Raw genomic sequence first — 23,301 nt, 5'->3', positions numbered from 1 at the left:
TAAAGGACAGCATTGTAAAAATGAATAAAGGAAAATAAAAGTGAATCCTGACATTAAAAAACTGCCAGTGAGCAAAATAAATGAAGTTCTGTCAGGTCTATTAAGTCAACAACAAATAAAAAATGATTTAGGAATTTTTGAATAAATGACAATTCAAGTTGATAATTCTGAATGAATGTTTTGGCGGTATGGCTCTGTTCAGAGAGTCCTCTGACCTTTCATGAGCACCATGAAATATCAGAGTCAGAGGACAGCAGCAGCATTAGGGAACGCTCGCACAGTTTAGGGCTGTGAGAGCTGAACTATTCCCCCTATGAACAGAGCAGCAACGATGACAAAGTAGAATGCCACGTTATACACGACATGGAGGAGCTGGGGAGGTGGTGGGCAGCAATAAGCTAGCAACAGCAGTTGGGAGCGAACTGAATCTGTTTGAAGATGCGCGCTGTTTATATCATGGCCATTAGCAGTGAGGGGAGTTTGAACAGCTGATGGACTGATGCATCTCAGCTGAGCAGAAACAGCTGATGAGACCAAATAGCGTTAGCAGCATTTTGACTACCTAGCCTGCCAGAATTGACCCAAACCATTTCTGAACATAGGACATCAACTTTTAAAACATGTCTAGAAAGGTAAATGCTTAGGCTGTCCAAAGGTGCATTTAGTGTTTATTTAGTATTTAGCATTTGAATGCCTTTTAAAGGCCAAGCCTCTGTACAAAATTTGATTCATGTTGTCTTTCCTTGCACTTCAAAAACCTAGTGACAGTGATGGCGTTTTCAGTAAAAGGCCTTGTATGTTTCATCACAGCTTGCATCTTCTCCTCAGACCATGGTTTCTTCACACACCGCCTTGATGAAACCTGACCAATTAAAAAAAAAAAAGATTAGAAGATTAAGAAAGATAAAAGATCCTGAAAAATGTACTTGCAGGTAGGAATGTTGCTGTTCAAAATTGCCAAACAAGCTGGTACTTTTTTAGACAAAATGAGTGTGATAATAGACTTTAGATATGCTAAAAATCAAGTTTGATTTCATTAACATGTCATTTCATTACACTGCTTGTTAAAAACAAAATACATTCAGCTTTTTTATATGATTTATATGTCTAACCAAAAGTAATACATAATGGAAGTGTTGACTGCACATTAGCAAGTGTGCCTAGTGATGGACATGGCACCACATTTAAATAATACCTTGAGTAACGGAGTCAGGGAGATGAGGTTAACCAGAAGTAACACAGGCTGCGTTCCCCTGGTCATCTGAAGAAATATATTGCACAGTATAAATGTATGGCCTTAAAGAGCCTGTCTGCCCACCAATCAAACACCATGAACATGGAGGGGATACATGTAAAACTGCAGACAGCCAATTCTATAAACTATACTCATGGCAAAGTTGTTGAACCAGATGAAGTTGCGCATGAATATGCGCAACAATACCTTCACTGATAATTTTACTAGGAAATTATGTAGATTTAACACAAAATACTAGCCACAAAGCATGTATGTCACAATTAGGAATGGAATGATTACCGGTTTTATGATAAACCACGGTAAAATGTATTAAAGATTAGTAATATTGTTTAAAATGTAATTATCATAATAAGATTTTATGCCACACACAGCATTCTTAACAGACAAAATTAGGCAAACTACAGCGTTAGACAACAATTAATCAGTTTCCCACGCTGACCAATGACATACTCGTTTTCTTATTAAATGCAAACAGCTTCACACTTAAGAAACATACCAAAAAAACAAACAAAAATCTAGAAATGCTAACAAAATTAACTGTTCAGTACAAATGCACAGTTTGAGTGAGTCTAACATTTTCCATTCAGACAAAGTACAAAAGGTTTCGACCATTAAGGGAAAATTCACAGGAGTGGCAGAGCATTTACATTACATTCTTTTTAACGGACTTTGAATCGGTAGTGATCCCACAGATCATACATTAAATTCACCAACGCCAAAAATCAGATTTTTCTGGGAGATTACTGTTCCATTGGTACATTCTGATGGGATTTCCAGACAGATACAAACAGCTTTAAACCTACAGATATGATATATGGCATCAACCTAACCATCGAGATTTGAGATTCTCATTAATAAAACAGTTATTATAAAAGGCACACATTAGTAGCCTGACCTGACCAAACACTGAATCTTTTTTTTTAAATGTGTAATATGCAAAGTGTGAGACCATATAGGCTATGTTTCAGAATGCATCCTTGGCTCAAAGACTTCTGGCAGAATGGTCTAAAGTGGAACAGAAATGCTGAAATGTTTATCCTACATTCATTAATAAGGCTTGTGAGAATAAAATAAAAGATTATTCCAAAAAGTAATTGGAAAGGTGTGGTGACGCCTACAATCATTTGGATTGCCAATTGCTTGGTGGATCTATTGAATTAGGTCTGGATTTATTAGGCCTAAAGTATTTGTTCATCATGACCTTTTATATACAGTATATTTATCATCTCAATTAGCCAAACTAAATTTGAAGTCCATTTGAAAAGTCCACTTGATCTATCATCAACTCAGATGCATAAAACAGAACATTTTGCCAAAAGGCGACTAGTTTGCACTATGCTTTCTGTTCTCGGCCATGTGCCTCCGCTTGCAAAATCCCTTGCCTTGTACATCATAGTATCTGCCACTCCATTGTTTTCCACCACAATGGTTTAAACTGATAAAACATTCAAGCAACATGTTTTTATGCTTTATAGGTGTGAGTCTGGAACTGACCCATGGTATGAAATTAAACTACTTATGCAGAGCTGGACAGTAACAGCTCATTTACTCGAGTACTGTACTTAAGTACACTTTTTGAGTATCTGTACTTTACTTGAGTATAATTTTTTCTGTAAACTTATGACTCTAACTTCACTACATTTGAAAGACAAATATCGTCCTTTTAACTCCACTACATTTCTATCAAGGTCCTCGAAGTGGAAAGTCGTTTCTGTCGCAGCTTTGAAAGTCAGTGATGATTTTTTTCTTCTTTTAAAGGTGTTTGGGTTTTTGCAGAAAGCCTTTCAGGAATCACTCTTGTAGAGTCTCGTGAAGTTCAATGATTTCACAGCATTTATTAAACACTGATTTATAGTTTAGAGCAAAATGGAAGAAGACGGATGTCAAAATCCAATTTTTTTTGTCTAGTATTCACATAAACAAAGCTGATTCTGTCTTCAGTGAAGTTCATACATAACATTTCATTCAAGTTAGGTAGTCGTATGCTAGTATATAGTACTTTCGTAAAACCTTTTCTACTAATCCCTCAGCAGAAATGAAAAGGGGGGAAAAGTATCTCAAGATCTTTTGTGATATAATAGCGAAGCATATCCATTAAATTCTTGTGACTTATGTTTAGCTTGGCTAACTGTTGGAGCGTCACTCATCACACACACAAAAGAGGAAGATATTCTTGGAACAATTGTGATGGCAAAGACAACAATTCCTCTAAATAATGAAGTAAACCTTCATCTGGCATTTAAAAAACACAACAAATATAGTTTATGAATCTATGTCTAAAGCTAAATTAAGATGTACCCTGCTTAACTTCTATTATCTGTAATAAAAAAAAATACATTAAAAAAAATTGCCAACTGGGATCTCTACCAATCAATTTTTTTGCTTTACACTAAAAGTTAAACTCCAGGTTCAGGGTAAATCAACCTATAGCCCTGTTGTTTGAAGACAGCGAGTGCTGTAGGTAGGAAGAGGAATGAGACAATTTTCTACAATACAGACCACTAGTGAAGCAGCGGGTAACTAACTGATAGGGGCAAGGAAACTGATTATTCTCTTCTTCCTAGCCACAGCACTACATAACCTCTTACTGCAAGAAAATAGGTTGATTAACCTTAATCTATTTAAGTAAAGAAAAAGTAAAAACAATTCTAAAAAATTAAAGTAATTTTGTGAAAAAAAAAATTAAAAAGGTAAAAATCTGTGCACGTGTGTGTTAGGGCTGTGTATCGCCAGCAATATCTGTTAATTGAATAACCAGTGTTATAACAGTTGTAAAAAAATATATATTTTGTTTTGGAGTTAAATAAAATAAATTGTCACAAAAAAGCTTGGAATGGCTTTGTTCAATATTAATTATTTTGGATATATATCGGGTACAATACATGGAACATTTTCTCAAGGAAAACAAACGTCTTAACTAATGCTGTAAACTATGGGAGTCAGTTGTAGCTACTATCATTTTGAAGGTAAAAATTAACTGATTTGTACAAACACTTAACACAATGTTTATAAATAAAATTATAATATTAACTTTACAAATTACATAATCATATTTCTACTCCAATTTGTTTTGAAATATAAACATTTAAATGGTGGCTGTCATAACTTGCCAGATTAATTCAAACATGCATAAAATATTGAAGAACCTTTAAAGTGATAATGAATATGTAATATGGTGCATATATTCAGCAAAATGCTCCCCTCTAGAGTTAATTTTTCTAGCTGGCTAACAAGTTTATGGACACTGGATATGGTTGAGGTAAATGTGACGTTACATGACATGATTTAAAAGCCGTTTTACTGACGTCCTTCCATGTGTGAAGCAATTCCATGTGACATGATATGGATTTCGGTAGGCTGTACTCTATTTTTTAACACACGTTAGATATCCATTCATGTTTATTTTGCTCTGTAACTGGCGGAAGAGAAGATCAGGTCACAGCCGCTTCTCTTGAGCTAAACCAGAGTGTTCTCATGCCACAGTGCCAAAACGCTATTTATGTTTTTGAATTTCATAATAAAATGGACGTAATTTGGAATCCTAGACTTTTTTTTAATCAATAGTAGGCCTAACAAAGCACAAAGCGATTTAATGGATGTGAGGCGCGCTGCAATGTTCCATTTATTTATCAACTGAAAACAGGTTGACCATTCTTTTAATTTAAATATTTTTTCCCCAGCTCTAAATTATAGTGTAATTTATAGTGACACTGAAGCATGTCAACAATGCTCAATGACTAAAAAAACCTTTGCCAAGCAAATTCAAAAGCACACTGTATCGATACGCGCATCGTCAGGAGTTTATGGCAAGTTATCGTTGTATCGATATTCTGAGCACAGCCCTAGTGTGTGTGTAACACAGACAAACTCAAGGTATGCAAGGACACCGTCCTCTGGACTTGTAATGACATCCAAGCTCAAACCCTGAGTCTTCCACTGATGAACCCCCAGTGTGTGGCACACTCAGACAAACACCAGTGTTGAGGGGACACCGCGGTTAGAAAAGACCATCCGTACTGAATACAGGACATTTTCACCACAGCTGCAAGATGTGAGAAAAATCATTCTTCACCATCCCTGCTGTCATTTTATTGGAACAAAATAATATCTACCTTTTAAAGGCTTTGTGTAACACCAAAAGCTAAACTTTAGGGTAAAACAACCCATAGGCCTGCTGTTTGGTTCTGGATATGGTTCTGGTTTTTGGTTTGATACCAAGTAAGAATCCTCTGAAAATTCCTCAAAGTCAGCCATGATCAATAGTCACATTCGCTACTAGCTACCTAGTCACGTTGGTTTTGTTGATGGAAGTAACAGCGGGGCTTCTCAGGTGCTGCGAGCAAATCACTCCAGAAGTAGAGCAGTGCTTTGCCTTCTGAGAATATAGTGCCCAGTATGTATACGTTTATACGATTGCTGTGACTATACACATCACATCATGTAAATAGGAAAAGGCTATTTTGTGATTTATTGAGCCACACACACACACGGTAATAGAGCTTTTGTTTCATTTTTTGCCGCTCCAGTCCGAAAGACTGAGAGGAAATGAAGCAACGTTTAAGTATTTTTTATTTTATTTTTAACTAAAAGATTCGGGGCTTAAGCCCAATTAGCCACCCCCCCGCTCCGCCCCTGCTGTGGTGAAAATGTCCTGTATTCAGTACGGATGGTCTTTTCTAACCGCGGTGTCCCCTCAACACTGGTGTTTGTCTGAGTGTGCCACACACTGGGGGTTCATCAGTGGAAGACTCAGGGTTTGAGCTTGGATGTCATTACAAGTCCAGAGGGCCGTGTCCTTGCATACCTTGAGTTGGTCTGTGTTACACACACACACACATGTACACAGATGATCGAGTTTTACTTTTTTACCTTTATTTTATTTTATTACAATTGTTTTTATATTTCTTGCTTTACTTAAATAGATAGTCCAGGATAAATAAACCCTTCCCTTGCTGTTAGAGGGGGCAGTGCTGTGGCAAGGAAGAAGGAGGAGAATAATAGGTACAGCATTGACCGAAGTTCATTGGGGAAGGAAACTCCATCTCAGAGCCTTTTCTTTTTTCAGTTAGCTTTAGCCTACAACTTCGGTCAATGCTGTAAAAATTTAAAACTTGATCATCTGTGTTCATGTGTGCATGTAACACAGACAAACTCAAGGTATGCAAGGACACGGCCCTCTGGACTTGTAATGACATCCAAGCTCAAACCCTGAGTCTTCCACTGATGAACCCCCAGTGTGTGGCACACTCAGACAAACACCAGTGTTGAGGGGACACCGCGGTTAGAAAAGACCATCCGTACTGAATACAGGACATTTACACCACAGCTGCAAGATGTTCACTGGAACACTGAAAATTGTGTTCCATGGAACATCACAGTACTTCTAACCATTGTCAATATCAAAACACAGATAGATTCAGACTCACCTCACAAGCAGAGACGTTTGGTGTGGTTCTGGAGGATTGACACGCTGATCTCCATTCGGTTTCTGTTCAAGGGAACACAGGGAGATTCAGTGCTTGGCTTTCCTCAAGTCATAAAACCACATATAGGCATAAACATGCCCATCTCACATCCCTGACAGACAAAATTCTACTCAAAATATCCATCAAGACACAAAATAATAATCTAAAATTGGACTGATATTGCCACAAACCCCTTAGCAGAAGTTAACAACATTTACTCAAATCAATAACTGACCACTGTCTGTTGAGAACACAGGGGCTGACACATCCTGGTGCCGGACACCAACTTCTCCAATCCTCTCTTTCGCAGAAGAGGTGCCACATTTACCTCTGACACAATGGCCCTCATTTATCAATCTTGCTTAGAAACGGGCGTATATGTTGCCGTAAGATTATGCTTACACTCCTCTCACCGCCTGATTTATGAAGCTGTGCGCACCTCTGCAATCCAGGTGTACGCAATACCTGCCCTTGATAAATGCCGCAGCTGAAAACAATCGTCATTAGAATAACACGCCCCTATATATTCAAGGCTCCGCCTCCCGCACACCCTAATTTTACGCCATGGAGACACGGAAGACGGCAAAAGAAGCGAAACTTCTCCGACGTGGAGATCGGGCGCGCTCAATCATCTCACTAGTCCACTAGTCAGGGCACTGATTAGGACATAAGTCAACGGGCTGACTCCCTGATCAGTGCTCTGACTACTGAACTATTGAGATGATTGAGACGCGTCCATCGAGACCGTCACCAGGGAAGTGGAAAAGAGCGAAATAGTTTTATTTGAGAGTATAAAGAGTGGGAATAAAGGCACCCAAAAAAACAAAATGTGGACACAAATTACGAGTAGCTACTGTTAGTGTGGGGGTTGAGAAGCGCACTCCAGCAGTTTAAACAGCTGTTTGGATGCTAAATTATCACAATGCATTATTTTACAGAACATGTTTTGAAACAATTAGCATTTAATTTCATATAACGGCACATGTAGGCTATTGGGGTGTACGATAGTGATGATGATGTGATGTGGAGTACCATTCGTTCAAATTAATAATAGCATGACAATTTGAAAGATTCTTCTTATTATTATGATTTTTATTAGTAATGACGCTTATTGTTATTTAGAAGAAGAATGTTGTTATTATTTATTTTATTATTAGTATTATTTAAAAGAAGAAGAATGTCATTTTTATTATTTTGTCAGTCTGAATTATTTTAGTCCCAGTCCGTGCGCAGCTGCCGGGCCAGACGGGCCTGAAACGTCAGATAAAGCGCACAGGCTCGCGTCTGGAGGAATACAGGCCTACAAATCAAACGCTTTGGTATAGTCACACAAATTAAACATTGAAGTCCATGTTGCACAAAAATAAACACTGAAGTTTATAATTACTTTGTTGTTGTTTTTTTACAGTGGGTCATAATACAGCATATCTTGTCAGTGCGTTTTGTGGTGTTAGGAATTGTTTTTCTGCGCATTTTCCCACTAACTCAAACGTGCGTACACCACCTCCTGAGCTGGCGTAGGATTTGAGCGTGCCGTATGCTAACGTCCATATTGATAAATCTCAAAGTCACCGTGGGTTTGGGTGTACGCAAGGTGTACGCTGGATATTTGGTGTACGCACTTTTGATAAATGAGGGCCAATGCACCTAAAAAAGAAGAGCAATATGCAAAGATGAACCGGCATCAACAGCTAGTGTCCATTCACCTCAGAGACACCCTCACCCAAACCTTTAAGTTTATGACACTCAAAATGATGTAGACAGGGGAACACAATGTTAAATGATGACTATCCATACCGACAAAGATTTTCATACTGTACCCGCAGTATAATTGTAATTAACTGATAAATGTGTCCCTTACGAAACATCATTTCTAAACTTTCATCCATACCCTAATAAACAGCTGAATTCAAACTAACCTCATGCTCAGGGCTGTCTGGTGTGGGTCTGGATGACTGACACTGTGCTCTCAACTCTGTGTCTGTTGAAGAGAACACAGGACATGAAGGCAGTGCTTTGCAAGACCTCAGTATTTACCAGGAATTGCTTATTCCAGCAGGGACTCACCTCTGAATAAGTCTGTAGAGAAAACATTGGGCTCCATATGATACTACTCAGCACTGCAAATAATCACATAACATTGAATTAATCCTATAAATTGGTACTATGCAACGCTGTGCTTTTTTTTCAATTCTACATGTAGAATAATGAATACATGTCCAAGTGTAGAATACAGCAACAGACAGGCCCACTAGTAACTAAAATTTCATTTTTAATTTCAGAACCACTGGTCATAATCACTGGTCGCCGGTCATGGTGTCGTTAAGGCTAGACTGAGGGTTTTGACACCTTTTAAGTTTTGTGAGGAGACATACACAGACAAACAAGGGTCTAATTTCAATACCCTAAAACATTAGCCTTAGGTTCACAGACAAGGCTTAAGCTAGTCCCAGACTAAGATGCATGCCTGAGCTGTTTTAACTAAAAGCAACTTGAACTAAGATATCTTAAAATATGTCAGTGCCATTGTTTTGTCTCATGATGCACACCAGTAATGTCTTTCTAAGGCATGTTTATAAAAGCTACTTAAATGTCCTAATTCTGGCCCTGACAGAGTCTAAACCCTGTCTGTGAAATGTAATGTGCTTCACTATTATAACTATGAGTGCAAAACAATATAATGCAATTCAAAAAAGTAAAAACTTTACATTATGTAAATAAATATGTGCAGTGTATAGGCTACTGAAGAATGTGTGCGGTCACTCTGTTCAGTCCTGTTACTACTACATCAATCCTATTACTGTCATTAATTTCATAAAAAGTATAAACATTATATGTGTAATGGCCTTCTATGTTTTTCCATTGAAACCCTATCTATATGGTATTTTTTGACAATGACCTTCTTTTAATTCCTCCTTTAAAAAAAATTAAGAACATACACATGGAGGTTAATGACATATAAATTAGAAATATATATATATATATATATATTTCTAATTTATATGTGATTAACCTCCAAAATGTGTATGTTCTTAATAATTTGAATGACAAATGTAATATTGAAAAAAAAATCCCAAATATGAAACAATCCCAGTGAAAAGAGGAACTAAAATACTAAAATTACAGATATAACGCATATCTGTAACAAGCATGACAAAATATAAAAACATGATGTATAAGTAGGCCTAGTCATAAAATTAAATATAATACATAGCCTGAGATGGCACAATACAACTTATTGTCCTTTTAATCTGTCTTCATTTCATGGATATTTAAAACAAATGGAAACTTATATAAACTTATTTTATTTTTAATTTGTCAGTTGACAAATTTCGTGGAATGACCCGTTTTACTATTAAGTTTAACTTTGTATTGTTGTTATTTGTATGTCTCTTTGGACAAAAGGGTCTGCTAAATACCATAACCATAATCATAACCATACTTGTTATTGAAACCTATTAAAACGTTTTGTTATTGCTTTCTTACCTGCTCTCCACAACGTGCATATCCGGAACTCCCGGGAAACTGAATCAGCTGTAGTTTGACGACGCTCTCTTCCATCCAGCCAATCAAAATGAGTTATACAAATATGAGCATGCGCAGTGTTGAATTAGCGTCTATTTTCGCGCGTTGTGTATAATGTCCCGCGCTTGTGTATAATTTCCCGCGCCTGAGTGTCGTGCATGCAGGGACCACAACAACCGATAGGGGGCAGTGGCGGACACACAAATATACAACTTATGTCAGGTTTTTGGTATACAAAGTCTTTTGAGAAAAACACTTTTTAGGTATTAAAACATGCTGAGAAAACGTTTTATAAGGTTTAGTTTATGAGGACAGCCAACTGTCCTCATATACCAGAGGGTCCTCATTGCTCTTTGAAATGTCTTGAAATCTGTCCTTCTATACCTCAAAACACACACACACACACACACACACACACACACACACACACACACACACACGTTGGTCTATGTGGTTTACAGGGACTCTCCATAGGCGTAATGGTTTTTATCAGTGGCGAGGCCAGAAATGTTTAACTGAGTGGACCTTGGTGGAATAGGGTGGACCTCAATGACTACTCTCAAATTACACAAATTTAACAATATGGGACAAAATCACTTGACAGTAAATATAAGCTATATATGATTTCTTTTTTGCCAACAAATTCATATAATTCATATATACAAAATTAATTTATAACAAGCAGCTACAAAGCCTATTGCAAGGAAGACAAATATAGATGTGCTGCTATATGACCACTGTGACAAGACATCAGTGTTCAGTAATTGGGTTCATTTTAAAATGGAATAACCAGTTCTTGTCACTAATGCAACTCAGTATAACTGTTATCAAACATGTATTTGCAGCTTAACCTGTGAGAATTTCGTCTTGTGTTATGCATCGTGGCCTGTGTTAAAAGTTTATTTCACTAGCAGACGTAAACTCATCTTCCCATCCCCTCAACAATACGTGATTGGCTAAACATTACTACTAAGCTTATTGATTGGCTGTTGCAATAAGGCAGTTATATGAAAATGTTTTCGCTCTACCGTAATTATTTTTTAAGGGCTGTCAATCGATTAAAATATTTAATCGCTATTAATCGCATGATTGTCATGAGTTAACTCGCGATTAATCACAATTTAATCACACATTTTTAGCAATTGTAAATCTAAAATTAAGTTTTTCTAATCAACATGAGTATGGACAAATTTGCATGCTTTATGCAAATGTACATTTATTATTAGTGAAACCATACTTATTCAATAATAATCAATACAGCATGAAGATTAGACATATCAAAGGTCATAGATGTTTATCTAAGAAATTGTTCATGTCTCTTAAGCCTAAACTTTAAAATTAAGTGTAAGTAGTGATTTCTCTCATTTTAAGAATTTAAAGGGAGTTTTTACACCTGCAGTTTAATTCAGAGCAGGGCACAGTTCGTATGAAAAATTGGTAATGTGTACCAGTGAGCGCACCAGAACCACACCACACCCGGAGGAGGTCCACATTCAACGAGTAGGAATATAGTGCGGCCCCTTTAAGAGACGCGCGCTCCCTATTGAACTGCCAGTGTATTGCGTGTGCGCGCCGAACTGGGGACAGTGTGAAGAACATGGACTCGGGAGCGCGCTTGTTCAGGAAAGTAACCTGTGCATTCGTTTTAGCCGATTGTAATGTATTTAGTTCAATAAAACAGGTGTACTGTAATCGGTGATAATGATTTACCTCAGACATGAGCGAGAGTGAGCTGCAGTGCATCGCGCTCAGACTGCAGAGAATGCGCTCTGTGAAAAAAACGCACTTTTCTTTCTGGAGTCTAATAAAAGTTAAACAAAAAAGGTGGTAGCTTAGGCTATGTGGTAGCTTTTGTAGGCAATAACTGCACTTTTGGCTTAGAATATTAATGTCAACCCTTTTCTTTCCCTATTAATGTTTGCTGCTGCATCCTTTGCGTCTGACTGCTCTCACTTTTTCCAACTACGGGCTATGCCACAGATCAAACAGAAAATGCGCGTTGCGTTAATAAATTTAGTGCTGTTAAAATGAATTTGCGTTAACGTGTTATTAACATATTTGACAGCCCTATTTTTTAATGAAACTTTTTGTACGTGTTTAAGTGATTTGTGTTGTCACATAGGCATATTCGTTCTGCTATCCCAATGTTTTTTTTTTTTTGTCTGTTCTGATTGGGTGGGCCAGCCGTCAATCTGAGTGGGCCAGTGCCACCCTGGCCCTTATGTAGCCTCGCCCCTGGTTTTTATACTGTACAAACCGTATTTTCTATCCCCTTACACTGCCCCTGCCCCTAAACCTACCCATCACAGGAAACATTCTGCTTTTTTCTCTCAAAAAAACATCATTAAGTATGTTTTTAAGGCCATTTGAATTATGGGGACATTTGATATGTCCTCATAAACCACATTTATAGGATAATACCAGTGTAATACCCATGTAGTTATACAAATTTGTGTCCTCATAAACCACATAAACAGGCTCACACACACACACACACACACACACACACACACACACACACACACACACACACACACACACACACACACACACACACACACACACACACACACACACACACAGCTTTACAGAGACTGTGCTATAATTATAGCTGTGATATAATCAAATTTGTGGTATTTTTGCTAGAATAAAATGTGTGGTGGCTCTGAGTTGTCAAAACGTCTCCTGTTCTGAATTTCTTTTTGACGAAACTTTCGGAGGCAGTGTGCAAGCATGATTGACATAACGTGAGGTCAAATTTATTTTTTGACGTGCGTAAATTTTGCATGCGAATTTCGGATTCAGTGTGCAAAGGCCTTAAGTCTATTTCAATTTATTTTAGAGGTAAGACCAAAAGGTAACCCAGTCTATTGTACCATTTCAAAAATGTTACTGCAATCCAAACAGGTAGAAATAGGTTGTATCTTTACTTTTCACTTAAATAGAGTGATTAATCGTGCTCCTGGACTGAAGCTGGTGGTGGAAACACTAATAAGATCCCTGAAGCCCATTGGGAACATTGTACTGATCTGCTGCGCCTTCTTTATTATCTTTGGCATTCTTGGAGTTCAGGTAATTGCTTCAGTTGCAACACACTACGTGCTTTTCAACAGAAATATGAGTTTGTTTGTTTTTTTGATAACAGTATTGATATTATCTATCACAGCTCTTCAAAGGAAAATTTTTCCATTGCGAAGGTTCCGACACCAAAAACATCACTAATAAGGTTGATTGTGATGATGCAAATTACTAATGGACTAAAAGAGAGTACAATTTCGATAACTTGGGAGAGGTAATTGTTATTCACTACACATTATTCATTGGTTTGACATACTGAAGCATAATAACTCTATTGGGGAAAAAAATGGATATGCTGGTTAGGGAAGAGACCATTTGCAAAAACAGAACTATTTTCTTAAATAATTGCCATTGGGTTGTTTTGATTAAGTAATAACAACTAACCAAAATATATATATCAAAATATATATATATAACAAGCTGCTTTAGCAAGGTTCCATGAAAAAAGTTTCAGCTTTTATGTTCCTTTTACGCCCCAAAGAAGATATCTTCGTTGAGTTCGTCAAAATGATCCATCCTCGATCACTTTTAGTCATCTTTGAAGAAACTCAGACGAAACTTCTTTCAGCAAGCACAGCCTGTAACTGAGTGGAATACTGCACGCTGATTCACTGATTGACAGACTTAACAAGTTGTGTTCACAAAAAACAAGGGTGCTTGTCGGTTTCTGCTGTAGAACGTGAACTTGCCATGCCTTGATTGTGGACAATACTGGATTTTGTTACAAAACGCGTTTAGGGGTCAGAACGTGCTATATATGTAAGGGATAATGTACACCCAGCCGGTTGTTATCGCAGAATAAACCCAGACAGAGTGATCAGGATCTTGCATCACTCTGAAGGGGTTTATTCTGCGATAACAACCGGCTGGGTGTATATTATCCCGCTTATTACACGGCTACTAGTCTCAAATAAAAAATATTTTCTTGAGATTAAATATTTTATTAGCTCTTACGCAAAGCTTCCACGAACAAAAACAGTTCCAACCTGCTTTAAGCCTTTATCTATTGCTGCTAAATGTTGAAAATGAATGCTGAAAGGGTTAGTTCACCCAAAAATGAACCCAAGCCTATGATTTACTCATCCTCAAGTCATTATAGGTGTTTATGACATTATTCTTTCAGACAAATACAATCGGAGTTATATTTAAAAAAGTTCAGGCTAGGGATGGGTACCGAAACCCGGTATTAAACGGGCCCCGGGGCTGAATTTTGAAAGACCGTTGTATCGATAAGCTCGGCCGTTATCGGTTCTGCTGTCGGTACTTTTGAAAATACACGTGACGAGAGAGAGAGAGAGCGAGAGAGAGAGAGAGAGAGAGAGAGAGCGCAAAACGACAGCCCTAATGAGTTGAGTGATGACGGAGGACAGAACTAAACATTCAAACATAGCCTGGTTACACTAGATTGTGATAATGTGATTTTATTTTAGATTTTGGCTTCTTTGGCAAAGATTTTGGCTTTAGATTTTGGCCAAGAATATAATTTTAATATTTATGTCTAGCGCAACTTAATTCCCTTTGCAGCAGTAGTCTACGCTGTCATTTCTCCCTATGACTCAAACAGAATCAGCACGATCGGTGATTGTTGTAAAATACAGTCTACTGCTGGTAAATTGTGGGACATGTTTTATAATAAAAAGAGCGATTAAAAGCACAAAAATATGCGCAAGAGATTGTTCCCAAGTCGGCGCGCGCTCCGAAACAGCCGCAACGAGACGAGCAAATCACACTTTCGGTTTCACACTCGCGTCTAAACGATCAAAGGAACACAAACATCTATGTCAAAACGACCGGCTTGGAGAGTCTCTTAAACACAGTTTGTGTCTAAAATGGACGTTGTTATTATGGATAGTTGGGAGAAAATGTAGTGCACCTGCCTATTATCAGTCGCCTATAGATCTGCACGTCTGTCTTAAAGAGGCAGCAGTGTAAATAAACATGCTGACGAATTCCTGCGAATTAAACAACCAAATGCAAAGAGAAAATCACTCACAGCTCTTGATTGAATAACTTCAGCTTTAATAAGCATTAATTTATCCTATCTATGATAAACTATGCAGTGTTATTTTACATTTGATTTTGATTACTAGAATTCTTCCTGAATTTAAAGCACTGTGTAGGCCTATATAATTAATTGTGTGTGTGTATGGGGTATATATATATATATATATATATATAGTAAATCTCAAAAAGTACCGATAAGAATACCGTTAAAGTACCGGACCGATAAGCAGTATCGTTAAGAGTATTAATACCGTCAAAACCTTAACGATACCCATCCCTAGTTCAGGCTAACGTTAATCCAAGCAGTAGTTGTAGCTGTTTTTAAAGTCCATAAAAAATGCAGCTGTCCGTCAAATAACGTGCTCAACACGGCTCCGATGGGTTAAAAGAGCCTTCTGATTCCAATCGATGCGTTTGTGTAAGAAAAATATCTATATTAAAAACGTTATAAAGGAAACCCGCCTTGAAGTCTTCCATTGTAGCCATGGCTGTTTAAGTTTTTAACAGCCACAAGATGGTGCCAGCGTTAAGCATAGAAATAGTACCGGTCAAGATAACTCGTAGTACCTGTATGAGCTGTTGTTATCTGGAAATAACGTACCGCTGGAATGAGCGATTGACCAATCAGAATCAAGTATTTCACAGAGCCGTGTAATAAGTGGAGAATAACACATGGCAGTCAGTTCAGTTTTTTTGTATTTTTTATACATACTATTTATCGTTTTTTTGCATATTAACTCTTCTTATGTTTTGAAGTATGGCAGCCTGTTTGAGCTGGTTTCAGCTGTCATGCTTCAAAACATACCTAACCAGCATATGCTGTTTTTTCAACAGGGAAAGCAACTGGCTGAGTGAAAAAGTGAGGTCATATTGCCTTTTTGTTTTTATAGGACCTCCAGTCAGAAAACGTTTATTTAATATTATAGAAACGTAATTTGTTTGAAATTATCCTGAGACTGTCACTATGAACAAATAAAGATTTTTCTGGTTACTGTCTCTCTTCCACAGGCTCTCGTGTCACTGTTCATCCTCTCCTGTAAGGATGGATGGGTCAATATAATGTAGGATGGGTTGGATGCTGTCGGGGTGGACCAGCAGGTTTGGATCTGCTTTGCTCATTTTAGCTGGTGCTGTTTCAGTATTTATAAATTCACATGACGTTTCTAATTTGTCATATGATGGATGTGTCCTCCATCTTCCCGCCCTTCACTCCTGCAGCCTCAACGAAATCACAACCCCTGGATGCTCCTCTACTTCATCTCTTTCCTGCTGCTCGTCAGCTTTTTTTGTGCTGAACATGTTTGTGGGAATTTTGGTGGAGAACTTCCACAAGTGTCGTCAGGACCAGGAGGAAGAGGAGGCACGTCTGCGTGAGGAGAAGAGGCAGAAACTGCTGGAGAAAAAGCGCAGGAGTAAGGAGAATTGCGGGTCTGGTCGGTAGTCTATTTTTCTGAGCACTGCCTGCTTCCAGAGCCTGAGAGAGAAAGCTAGATCATTTTTTTAAAGGCAGAAGCAGTCATAAGGCTGAGTAAATAAATTAAATTAAATTAAAAAAACGTGCTCATTTTGGCACCAATCTAAAGTCAGCCTTGGATTGTGATGGACTGCAGCATGCTCCTGCATGAGATTCCCGCAACGCCTGCATGACAAGCCAACAGAGGACGTTTGCACAGTGCATATGGGGTCAGCGTCAAGATCGTATCCTGCTATGATAATATAGTGTGGTCGGTTAATAGAAGACCATTTTAGTTTAAATAGAAGACCAAACCAGAACTAATTAGGACTGTTTATTTAACGTGTTCATTTTCCTACACTGTAAAAAATTATTTAGAAAAAGTTACCTGGTTGCCTTAAAATTTTGAGTTCATTGAAATTAAAATTTTGAGTTAATACAGTGATTTTTTTTTGAGATTCGACAACCTTTATTAAAATATTATTAAAAGATGTTGTAAGCATATTGGGTAATTGTGTGTGTTTCATTTCTGATGACGCAGTGAAACATGCCAAATAGTGCTATTTTCATGATTTATCACATTTTTTATGTGGTTCAGATACAATAATATTTTGAGTTTCTATTTATTAAACACATTTCCTTCATTTTATCAACTCAAATTTTTTATTTGAATAAACTCAACATTTAAAGGCAACCAGGTTACTTACTTTTTTAAAGCTACACTGTGTAACTTTTTTAGTTTATTCTTAGCTAAAAACACTTAGTTCTTTCAAAAATATATGTGCTCATTAAAGTATATTTACTTCTTTCAAATAATAAAGTATTCTCGTAAGTTTATAATATGCCATTGAAAATACATACGGGTGAGTGGTTCGAATGCCGGTCGCCATGTTGCTCCTCCATCTTGAAAGTACATTAGCCAAAGAGGGACATACCCGTAAATTCGATGGCAGTCATGAACGAGGTCGAACTGGAAGCCATGTTAATCTTGGACTAAATCGGCCACCGTAGGAGTTAAAACGAAATCGGAATTGAGAGGAACAGAAACTAATATTCACTGGATGGTCATATACCTTTACACCGCTAGATGGGGGAAAATATCACACAGTGGAGCTTTACCAACAAAAACCAACACAAAATTTTTACAGTGTACCATCAGAGCAATTCAAGATTGTAATATCAATCTTGAGTGTGTAGAGTCATCACACCTCAGTAAACCAAACTTACTGAGAACAGGCAGCGCAAAGTGAGCAAGAAGCCATTTGCACATTTGTGCATGCAAAATCAGTTTTCAAAGATTGCACATTTGAAACTTGAAAAATTGCTTTTAATACAATGGAATCATAGCACAACATGTAACACAATGGCCAAAGATGTCAGTCTCTATGTGAACTTAGACCAAGAGTGCATCCTGTTTGAATGGCCCCCAAGTGTACACTGTTTAAAACGGTTTGGGGTCGGTAAGATTTGATGTTTTTGAAAAGAAGTCTTTTATGCTCACCAAGGCTACATTTATTTGATTAGAAATGGTAATACTGGGAAATACTATTACACTTTCTGTTGGAAAATATAATGTATTCCTTCTTCATTGTCACATGACCCTTCAGAAATCATTATAAAGAAACATTACTGATTGTTATCAATGTTGAAAAATATTTTTGTGGAAACCATGAAAGAAAATTCAGGATTATTTGATGAATAGAAAGTAAAACTTTTATAATGTTACAAATTCCTTTGAACTGTCACTTTTATTCAGTTTAGTGCATCCTTGATGAATAAAAGTATTTCTGCTACTACTGACCCCAAACCTTTAAACAGTAGTGTATATCAGACAGATTGACATGGGGTGGGGGGATGTGTGCACTGAACTCAGACATATGTAAACAGTCGAGAGATCAGAAGTGGTTAGTTGGCTATGGTCTGGCTGTCTGTCTTAATCAGTTTGGCACACTGAAGGCACTATTAGGGCTGTCTGGTTCACTTCTGCAAGCATTAGGACTCTGAGAATGCAGGCCATGATTTTACGTGACTAAACAGATACATGTGAAGAAGTGCTTTCTTTGTTTAAGCACCATACCCGCCAGGATAAAGCTTCCTGATAAATGATCTTTAGCAACTGACATTTGTATCTATTTTTGTCACACTTGGCTTCTCTAGCCTTTTCTGCAGTCAGGGGATTAATCGTGTATGTGAGTTTGACTTATAGCACTCATAGCTGAGTCCATAGCAGTTGAGTTTTATTTCCCTGGATCTATTCAAAGAGCCCCTCAATGCATTCATCTGGGATAGATTAAAGGACATCTCATAAAACAGTCCTCACAACACAGAGTGTTGGAAAGAGTAGGAAAGAGAAGGCGGCAAATATTTGAATACATGGTGTTTCTTCAACTTTGGCCATGTGGAACAAAAGAACACTTCTTGTAGAACACATTTGTCATATTATGCTTTTTTTAATCAAGTATTGAAAATCCTTACCATATCTCAAGTTATGTATTCAGTTTTAAACTGTAATGTAAATAACATTTTAATTAAAATGGCATATTCATTTAACTTTGTTTAGGCTAATTAAATGGCTAGCATTGAATGCATCCTAAATACAATTCAATTACACTTTTGCATAATTTGACCATTTTAATTGGAAAATATTATGCTCATAAGTGAGATATACCTAAATGTTAATTATATACTCAGTATTATTTGTTAAGATGGTCACATTTGGGACACAAATAAGTTGAAGAAACATCCCTATATACAACATATCCAAATAACATCTGTAGATCTGTCCATTATCCAGCCCCGCATGGAATCTGCTCCCACAGAAAGCTCAGTGGATTGCCTCAAAATGAAAATATACCACTCTTGGTATTTTCCTCAAATTCAGAGCTGAAAATGTGGAAGACATTCACAGATTCCATCTTGGCTTGCCATTATCCCATCATATTCAAAGACAAGCTGTTTCTGTGTGCAACTATAAAAGACTTTTAAGGTGGCCATGAGTGTGTTATCTGCTAGGGAGAGATGTTTCATGTTAATGTTATGCTCTACCTGCATGTTTAACTCAGATATTCAGTAGCTCAAAAGGCTTCTCTCTTGGCATATGGTACTTACCTTTAAACATGCTTTTATGGCAGACTCAGAAAGATGGATTCAAACTCAAATCAATTTTACGGTTGCTGTCATGTCCAATATATCACACACAGTACTACTAATCGATAAACAGTCACCTCTGAGCTCTCCTTGGTAAACACTCAATATGACCCAGTCACCGGTGCTAGTCCTTTCATATGTTCTCCCACACACTGCCATATTTACAACGGCATGTTCACCAAAGCAGCATGCTTGAAATCCATGAAGGCACAAGTGCTGCATGAGAGGACTGTAAACGGAGAGCACAGTGATGGCAAGATAAAGTTCTGGTCCTCTCTGCAGCAGTCGTCCCCTCACACCCAGTGCCTTTTGCATCATTGATTTGGTTTATCTGTATTTACCCTGCAATAACTGTTCTGTGCTGTCTGTATCAACAGAGGCCCAGGAGAGACCGTACTATGCAGATTACTCTCCAGCCCGGCTCTACATCCACAAACTGTGTACCAACCACTACCTGGATCTCTTCATCACCTGCATCATCGGCATCAACGTGATCACTATGTCTGTTGAGCATTTCAATCAGCCCCTGGTGAGTCTGGGTTCACATCTTGATTATTTGTTTTATCTAATGTTGCATATCTTAACCGTTGCATAAAGTTGCATTTAATCATTTGGGACCTAAAGTGGCAAACTTATTTTTGTCAAATATTTTGCTTGGAAAGTGTTTGTGCTCATCTTTAAAATAAATGATACCTGCAATTTATAAAAAAATTAAGTGTCAATATGCTACTTTATTATACTACATTAAAACTGATGAAATCTTTGCTCCTATCTCCCACAGTACCTTGAAGAGGCATTGAAAAACTGCAACTATGCCTTTACCGTTGTCTTTGTTATTGAGGCTTTGCTCAAACTTGTGGCATTCGGTTTTCGGAGATTCTTCAAAGACAGGTATTGTTGCCTTTATGGCTCTAATGTAAATACCATGTAAATAAGTTTAAAAATGGAGGCATGTATGGATAGAAGAATAAGTTTCTAGATGTAAAATCAGCATTCACAAGTGCTTATAGGGTGCACTTTATGGTATACAGTATTATACTGGCTATTTACTGCACATTATATTCTCATTACCATTTTATTTTTTTACTAAGCCATCTTATTCTAATCCTGATACTAAAGTACATTTAAGGAGGTCTATGAGGAGTCGTGTCAGTCCCCAACCCCTCACCATAGACTCTCTTTGTGCAGTGGATAAACTTGTTTACCTAGATAACTGTAGTCATGCAGTAATTTGCAAGTGCTTAACCCAAAAAAGTTAAAGGGATATTTCACCTAAAAAAGAAAAAAAAGGTGTTCCAAACATGTATGAATTTCTGTCTTCTGCTGAACACAAAATATATTTTGAAGAATATAGGGAACTATACCCCCATATAGTTGGGGGTATAGATGAACCTGGCCAAATTTGCCCATTGACCTCTGTCCTTCATGGCCTCCTAATCATCCCCCTCTCCTGATTGGCTTCATCACTCGGTCTCCTCTCCACCAATCAGCTGGTGTGTGGTGAGCGTTCTGGCGCAATATGGCTGCCGTTGCGTCATCCAGGTGGATGCTGCACATTGGTGGTGGTTGAGGAGATTCCCCCTTGAAAAGCGCTATATAAATCGAACACATTATTATTATTATTAAACAGTTGATGGACCCCACTGACTTCCATAGTAAGGGAAAAAATGCGATGGAAGTAAATGGGGTCCATCAACTGTTTGGTTACCGACATTCTTTCAAATATAATATGTTGTAGAAGAAACAAAGTCATACTCAAGTTCAAGTTCAAAGTCATCAAATTCAAGTTTGGACCAACTTGAGGGTGAGCAATGATGGGTGAATTATTTCTTTAATTAAAGACTCCATCAGCTTTATGTAGCGCAAAACATTTGTTTATTTTTATTCAGAGATGGAGTGCACTGATTATTGAATCAAGCCAACAAAGACATGAGGTCAATGCATGACTGACTGTTACTCAGATCAGACAGAAAATATGTCCATCAAAATATGTGTACTTTAAGAGTTAGTTCAACCAAAATTGACGAATGTCATCATTTACTCACCCTAATGTCATTCCAAACTCCTAAGACTTTCATTCATGTTCGAATGTATTTTAATGAAACCTGAGAGATTTCTGCCCCTCCGTTGACAGTCCATGCAACTATGACTTTGTCACATCAAGAAGTTTATAAAAAGATTGTAAAATAAATCTATATATATACTATTAAAAAACTAGTAGGCTAAATCGTGCGCACAATTTACTATTTCGTTCCCTCAATTTTGTAAATAGTGCACAAGTTTTACGAATTTGTTCCCTCCATTTGCTAAATCGTACACAAGAATGATAATTATAAAGATAACAATGAAGATATAGTTTTAAAAAAAATATTTTCGTAGTAAAAAAAAAAACCTGCCAGTGTTTGGTTCCAAATAGCAGCCGAGGACGTCTTTTGTTGCTCTCACAACAGCTGCAACAAGAGTGCTGTGTGGTGCAGATATACAAAATGTTGAGACAGAGAAATTGGCTCTTGCGTTGGCTTTGGAAGTTAACAGGGAGGAGAATGTCGGTTCACAACGATATGTGTGGGTACATGACATTATACTGAAAACTGACAAGCTCCAGTTGGATGATGTGCGGTTTGTGGCATATTTTAGGCTAAACAAAATATGTTTCTACCGGCACCTTCTCCATTTTTCTTGTTGTTATGGAAACGAATCAGGTCTAAACGAGTCAGGTCTTGCTACTCGTATGCCATTTGTCAGCTGTCAAAAAGGTGCTTGACGCAGGGCGTTTGTATCAGAAAAGTTGAACTTTTGTCAACTTGAAATGACGCTCTAAGCTGCAGAAAAAGACATTGGCATTGGCAACTTTTTTGAAAACACGGTTTACTGCATAGGATTATAGTTTAAAACTTCTAAAAAAAGGCTTCAAGTGTGAACGCCATAAGGGTGCTTTCAGACTTGGTTCGATTACCTGTTCTGAACTTGAATTCGATTGCTCACCCTGCCCCCGCTACAGTGTTCTCATGTTATTTGGGCCTGAACCGCGTTACAATTGCATCAGCAAATCTGTAGCTGTTTACCCCTCCTGTTGCATAGTAGCGACGACGCAAGAGAAGGCAGCAAAATGCATAACAGTACTCACCCCTCTTTTATATTTTGTCTTTTGAACTTTTGTCTTTGTTTTCAAAGCATCAGCACATAACAGCTCTTGCATCTATCTGCCGTGAATGTATGTGCCAAAGAGAATGCCAAAGAGCACAGGAGTCTAGCAGAAATTAGATATACATTCTCTGCTTTCTGTGAGTCAGTCACGCTTGTCAGGAAAGTGAGTGAGAAGAACACAGACAAACACAGAGGTATCAAATCCATGGGCGTAGATTACGCGGGGG

General features: G+C 37.7%; 1 pseudogene; it reads left to right on the top strand.

The window, feature by feature from the left end:
- The window catches only part of LOC137049275 (voltage-dependent T-type calcium channel subunit alpha-1H-like), a 49,370-nt pseudogene that overhangs the window by 10,190 nt on the left and 15,879 nt on the right, over positions 1-23,301 (top strand).

The sequence above is a fragment of the Pseudorasbora parva genome, chromosome 2 (assembly GCF_024679245.1).
Source record: "Pseudorasbora parva isolate DD20220531a chromosome 2, ASM2467924v1, whole genome shotgun sequence".
NCBI lineage: Eukaryota > Metazoa > Chordata > Actinopteri > Cypriniformes > Gobionidae > Pseudorasbora > Pseudorasbora parva.
This window is presented reverse-complemented; position numbering and strand designations above follow the sequence as displayed.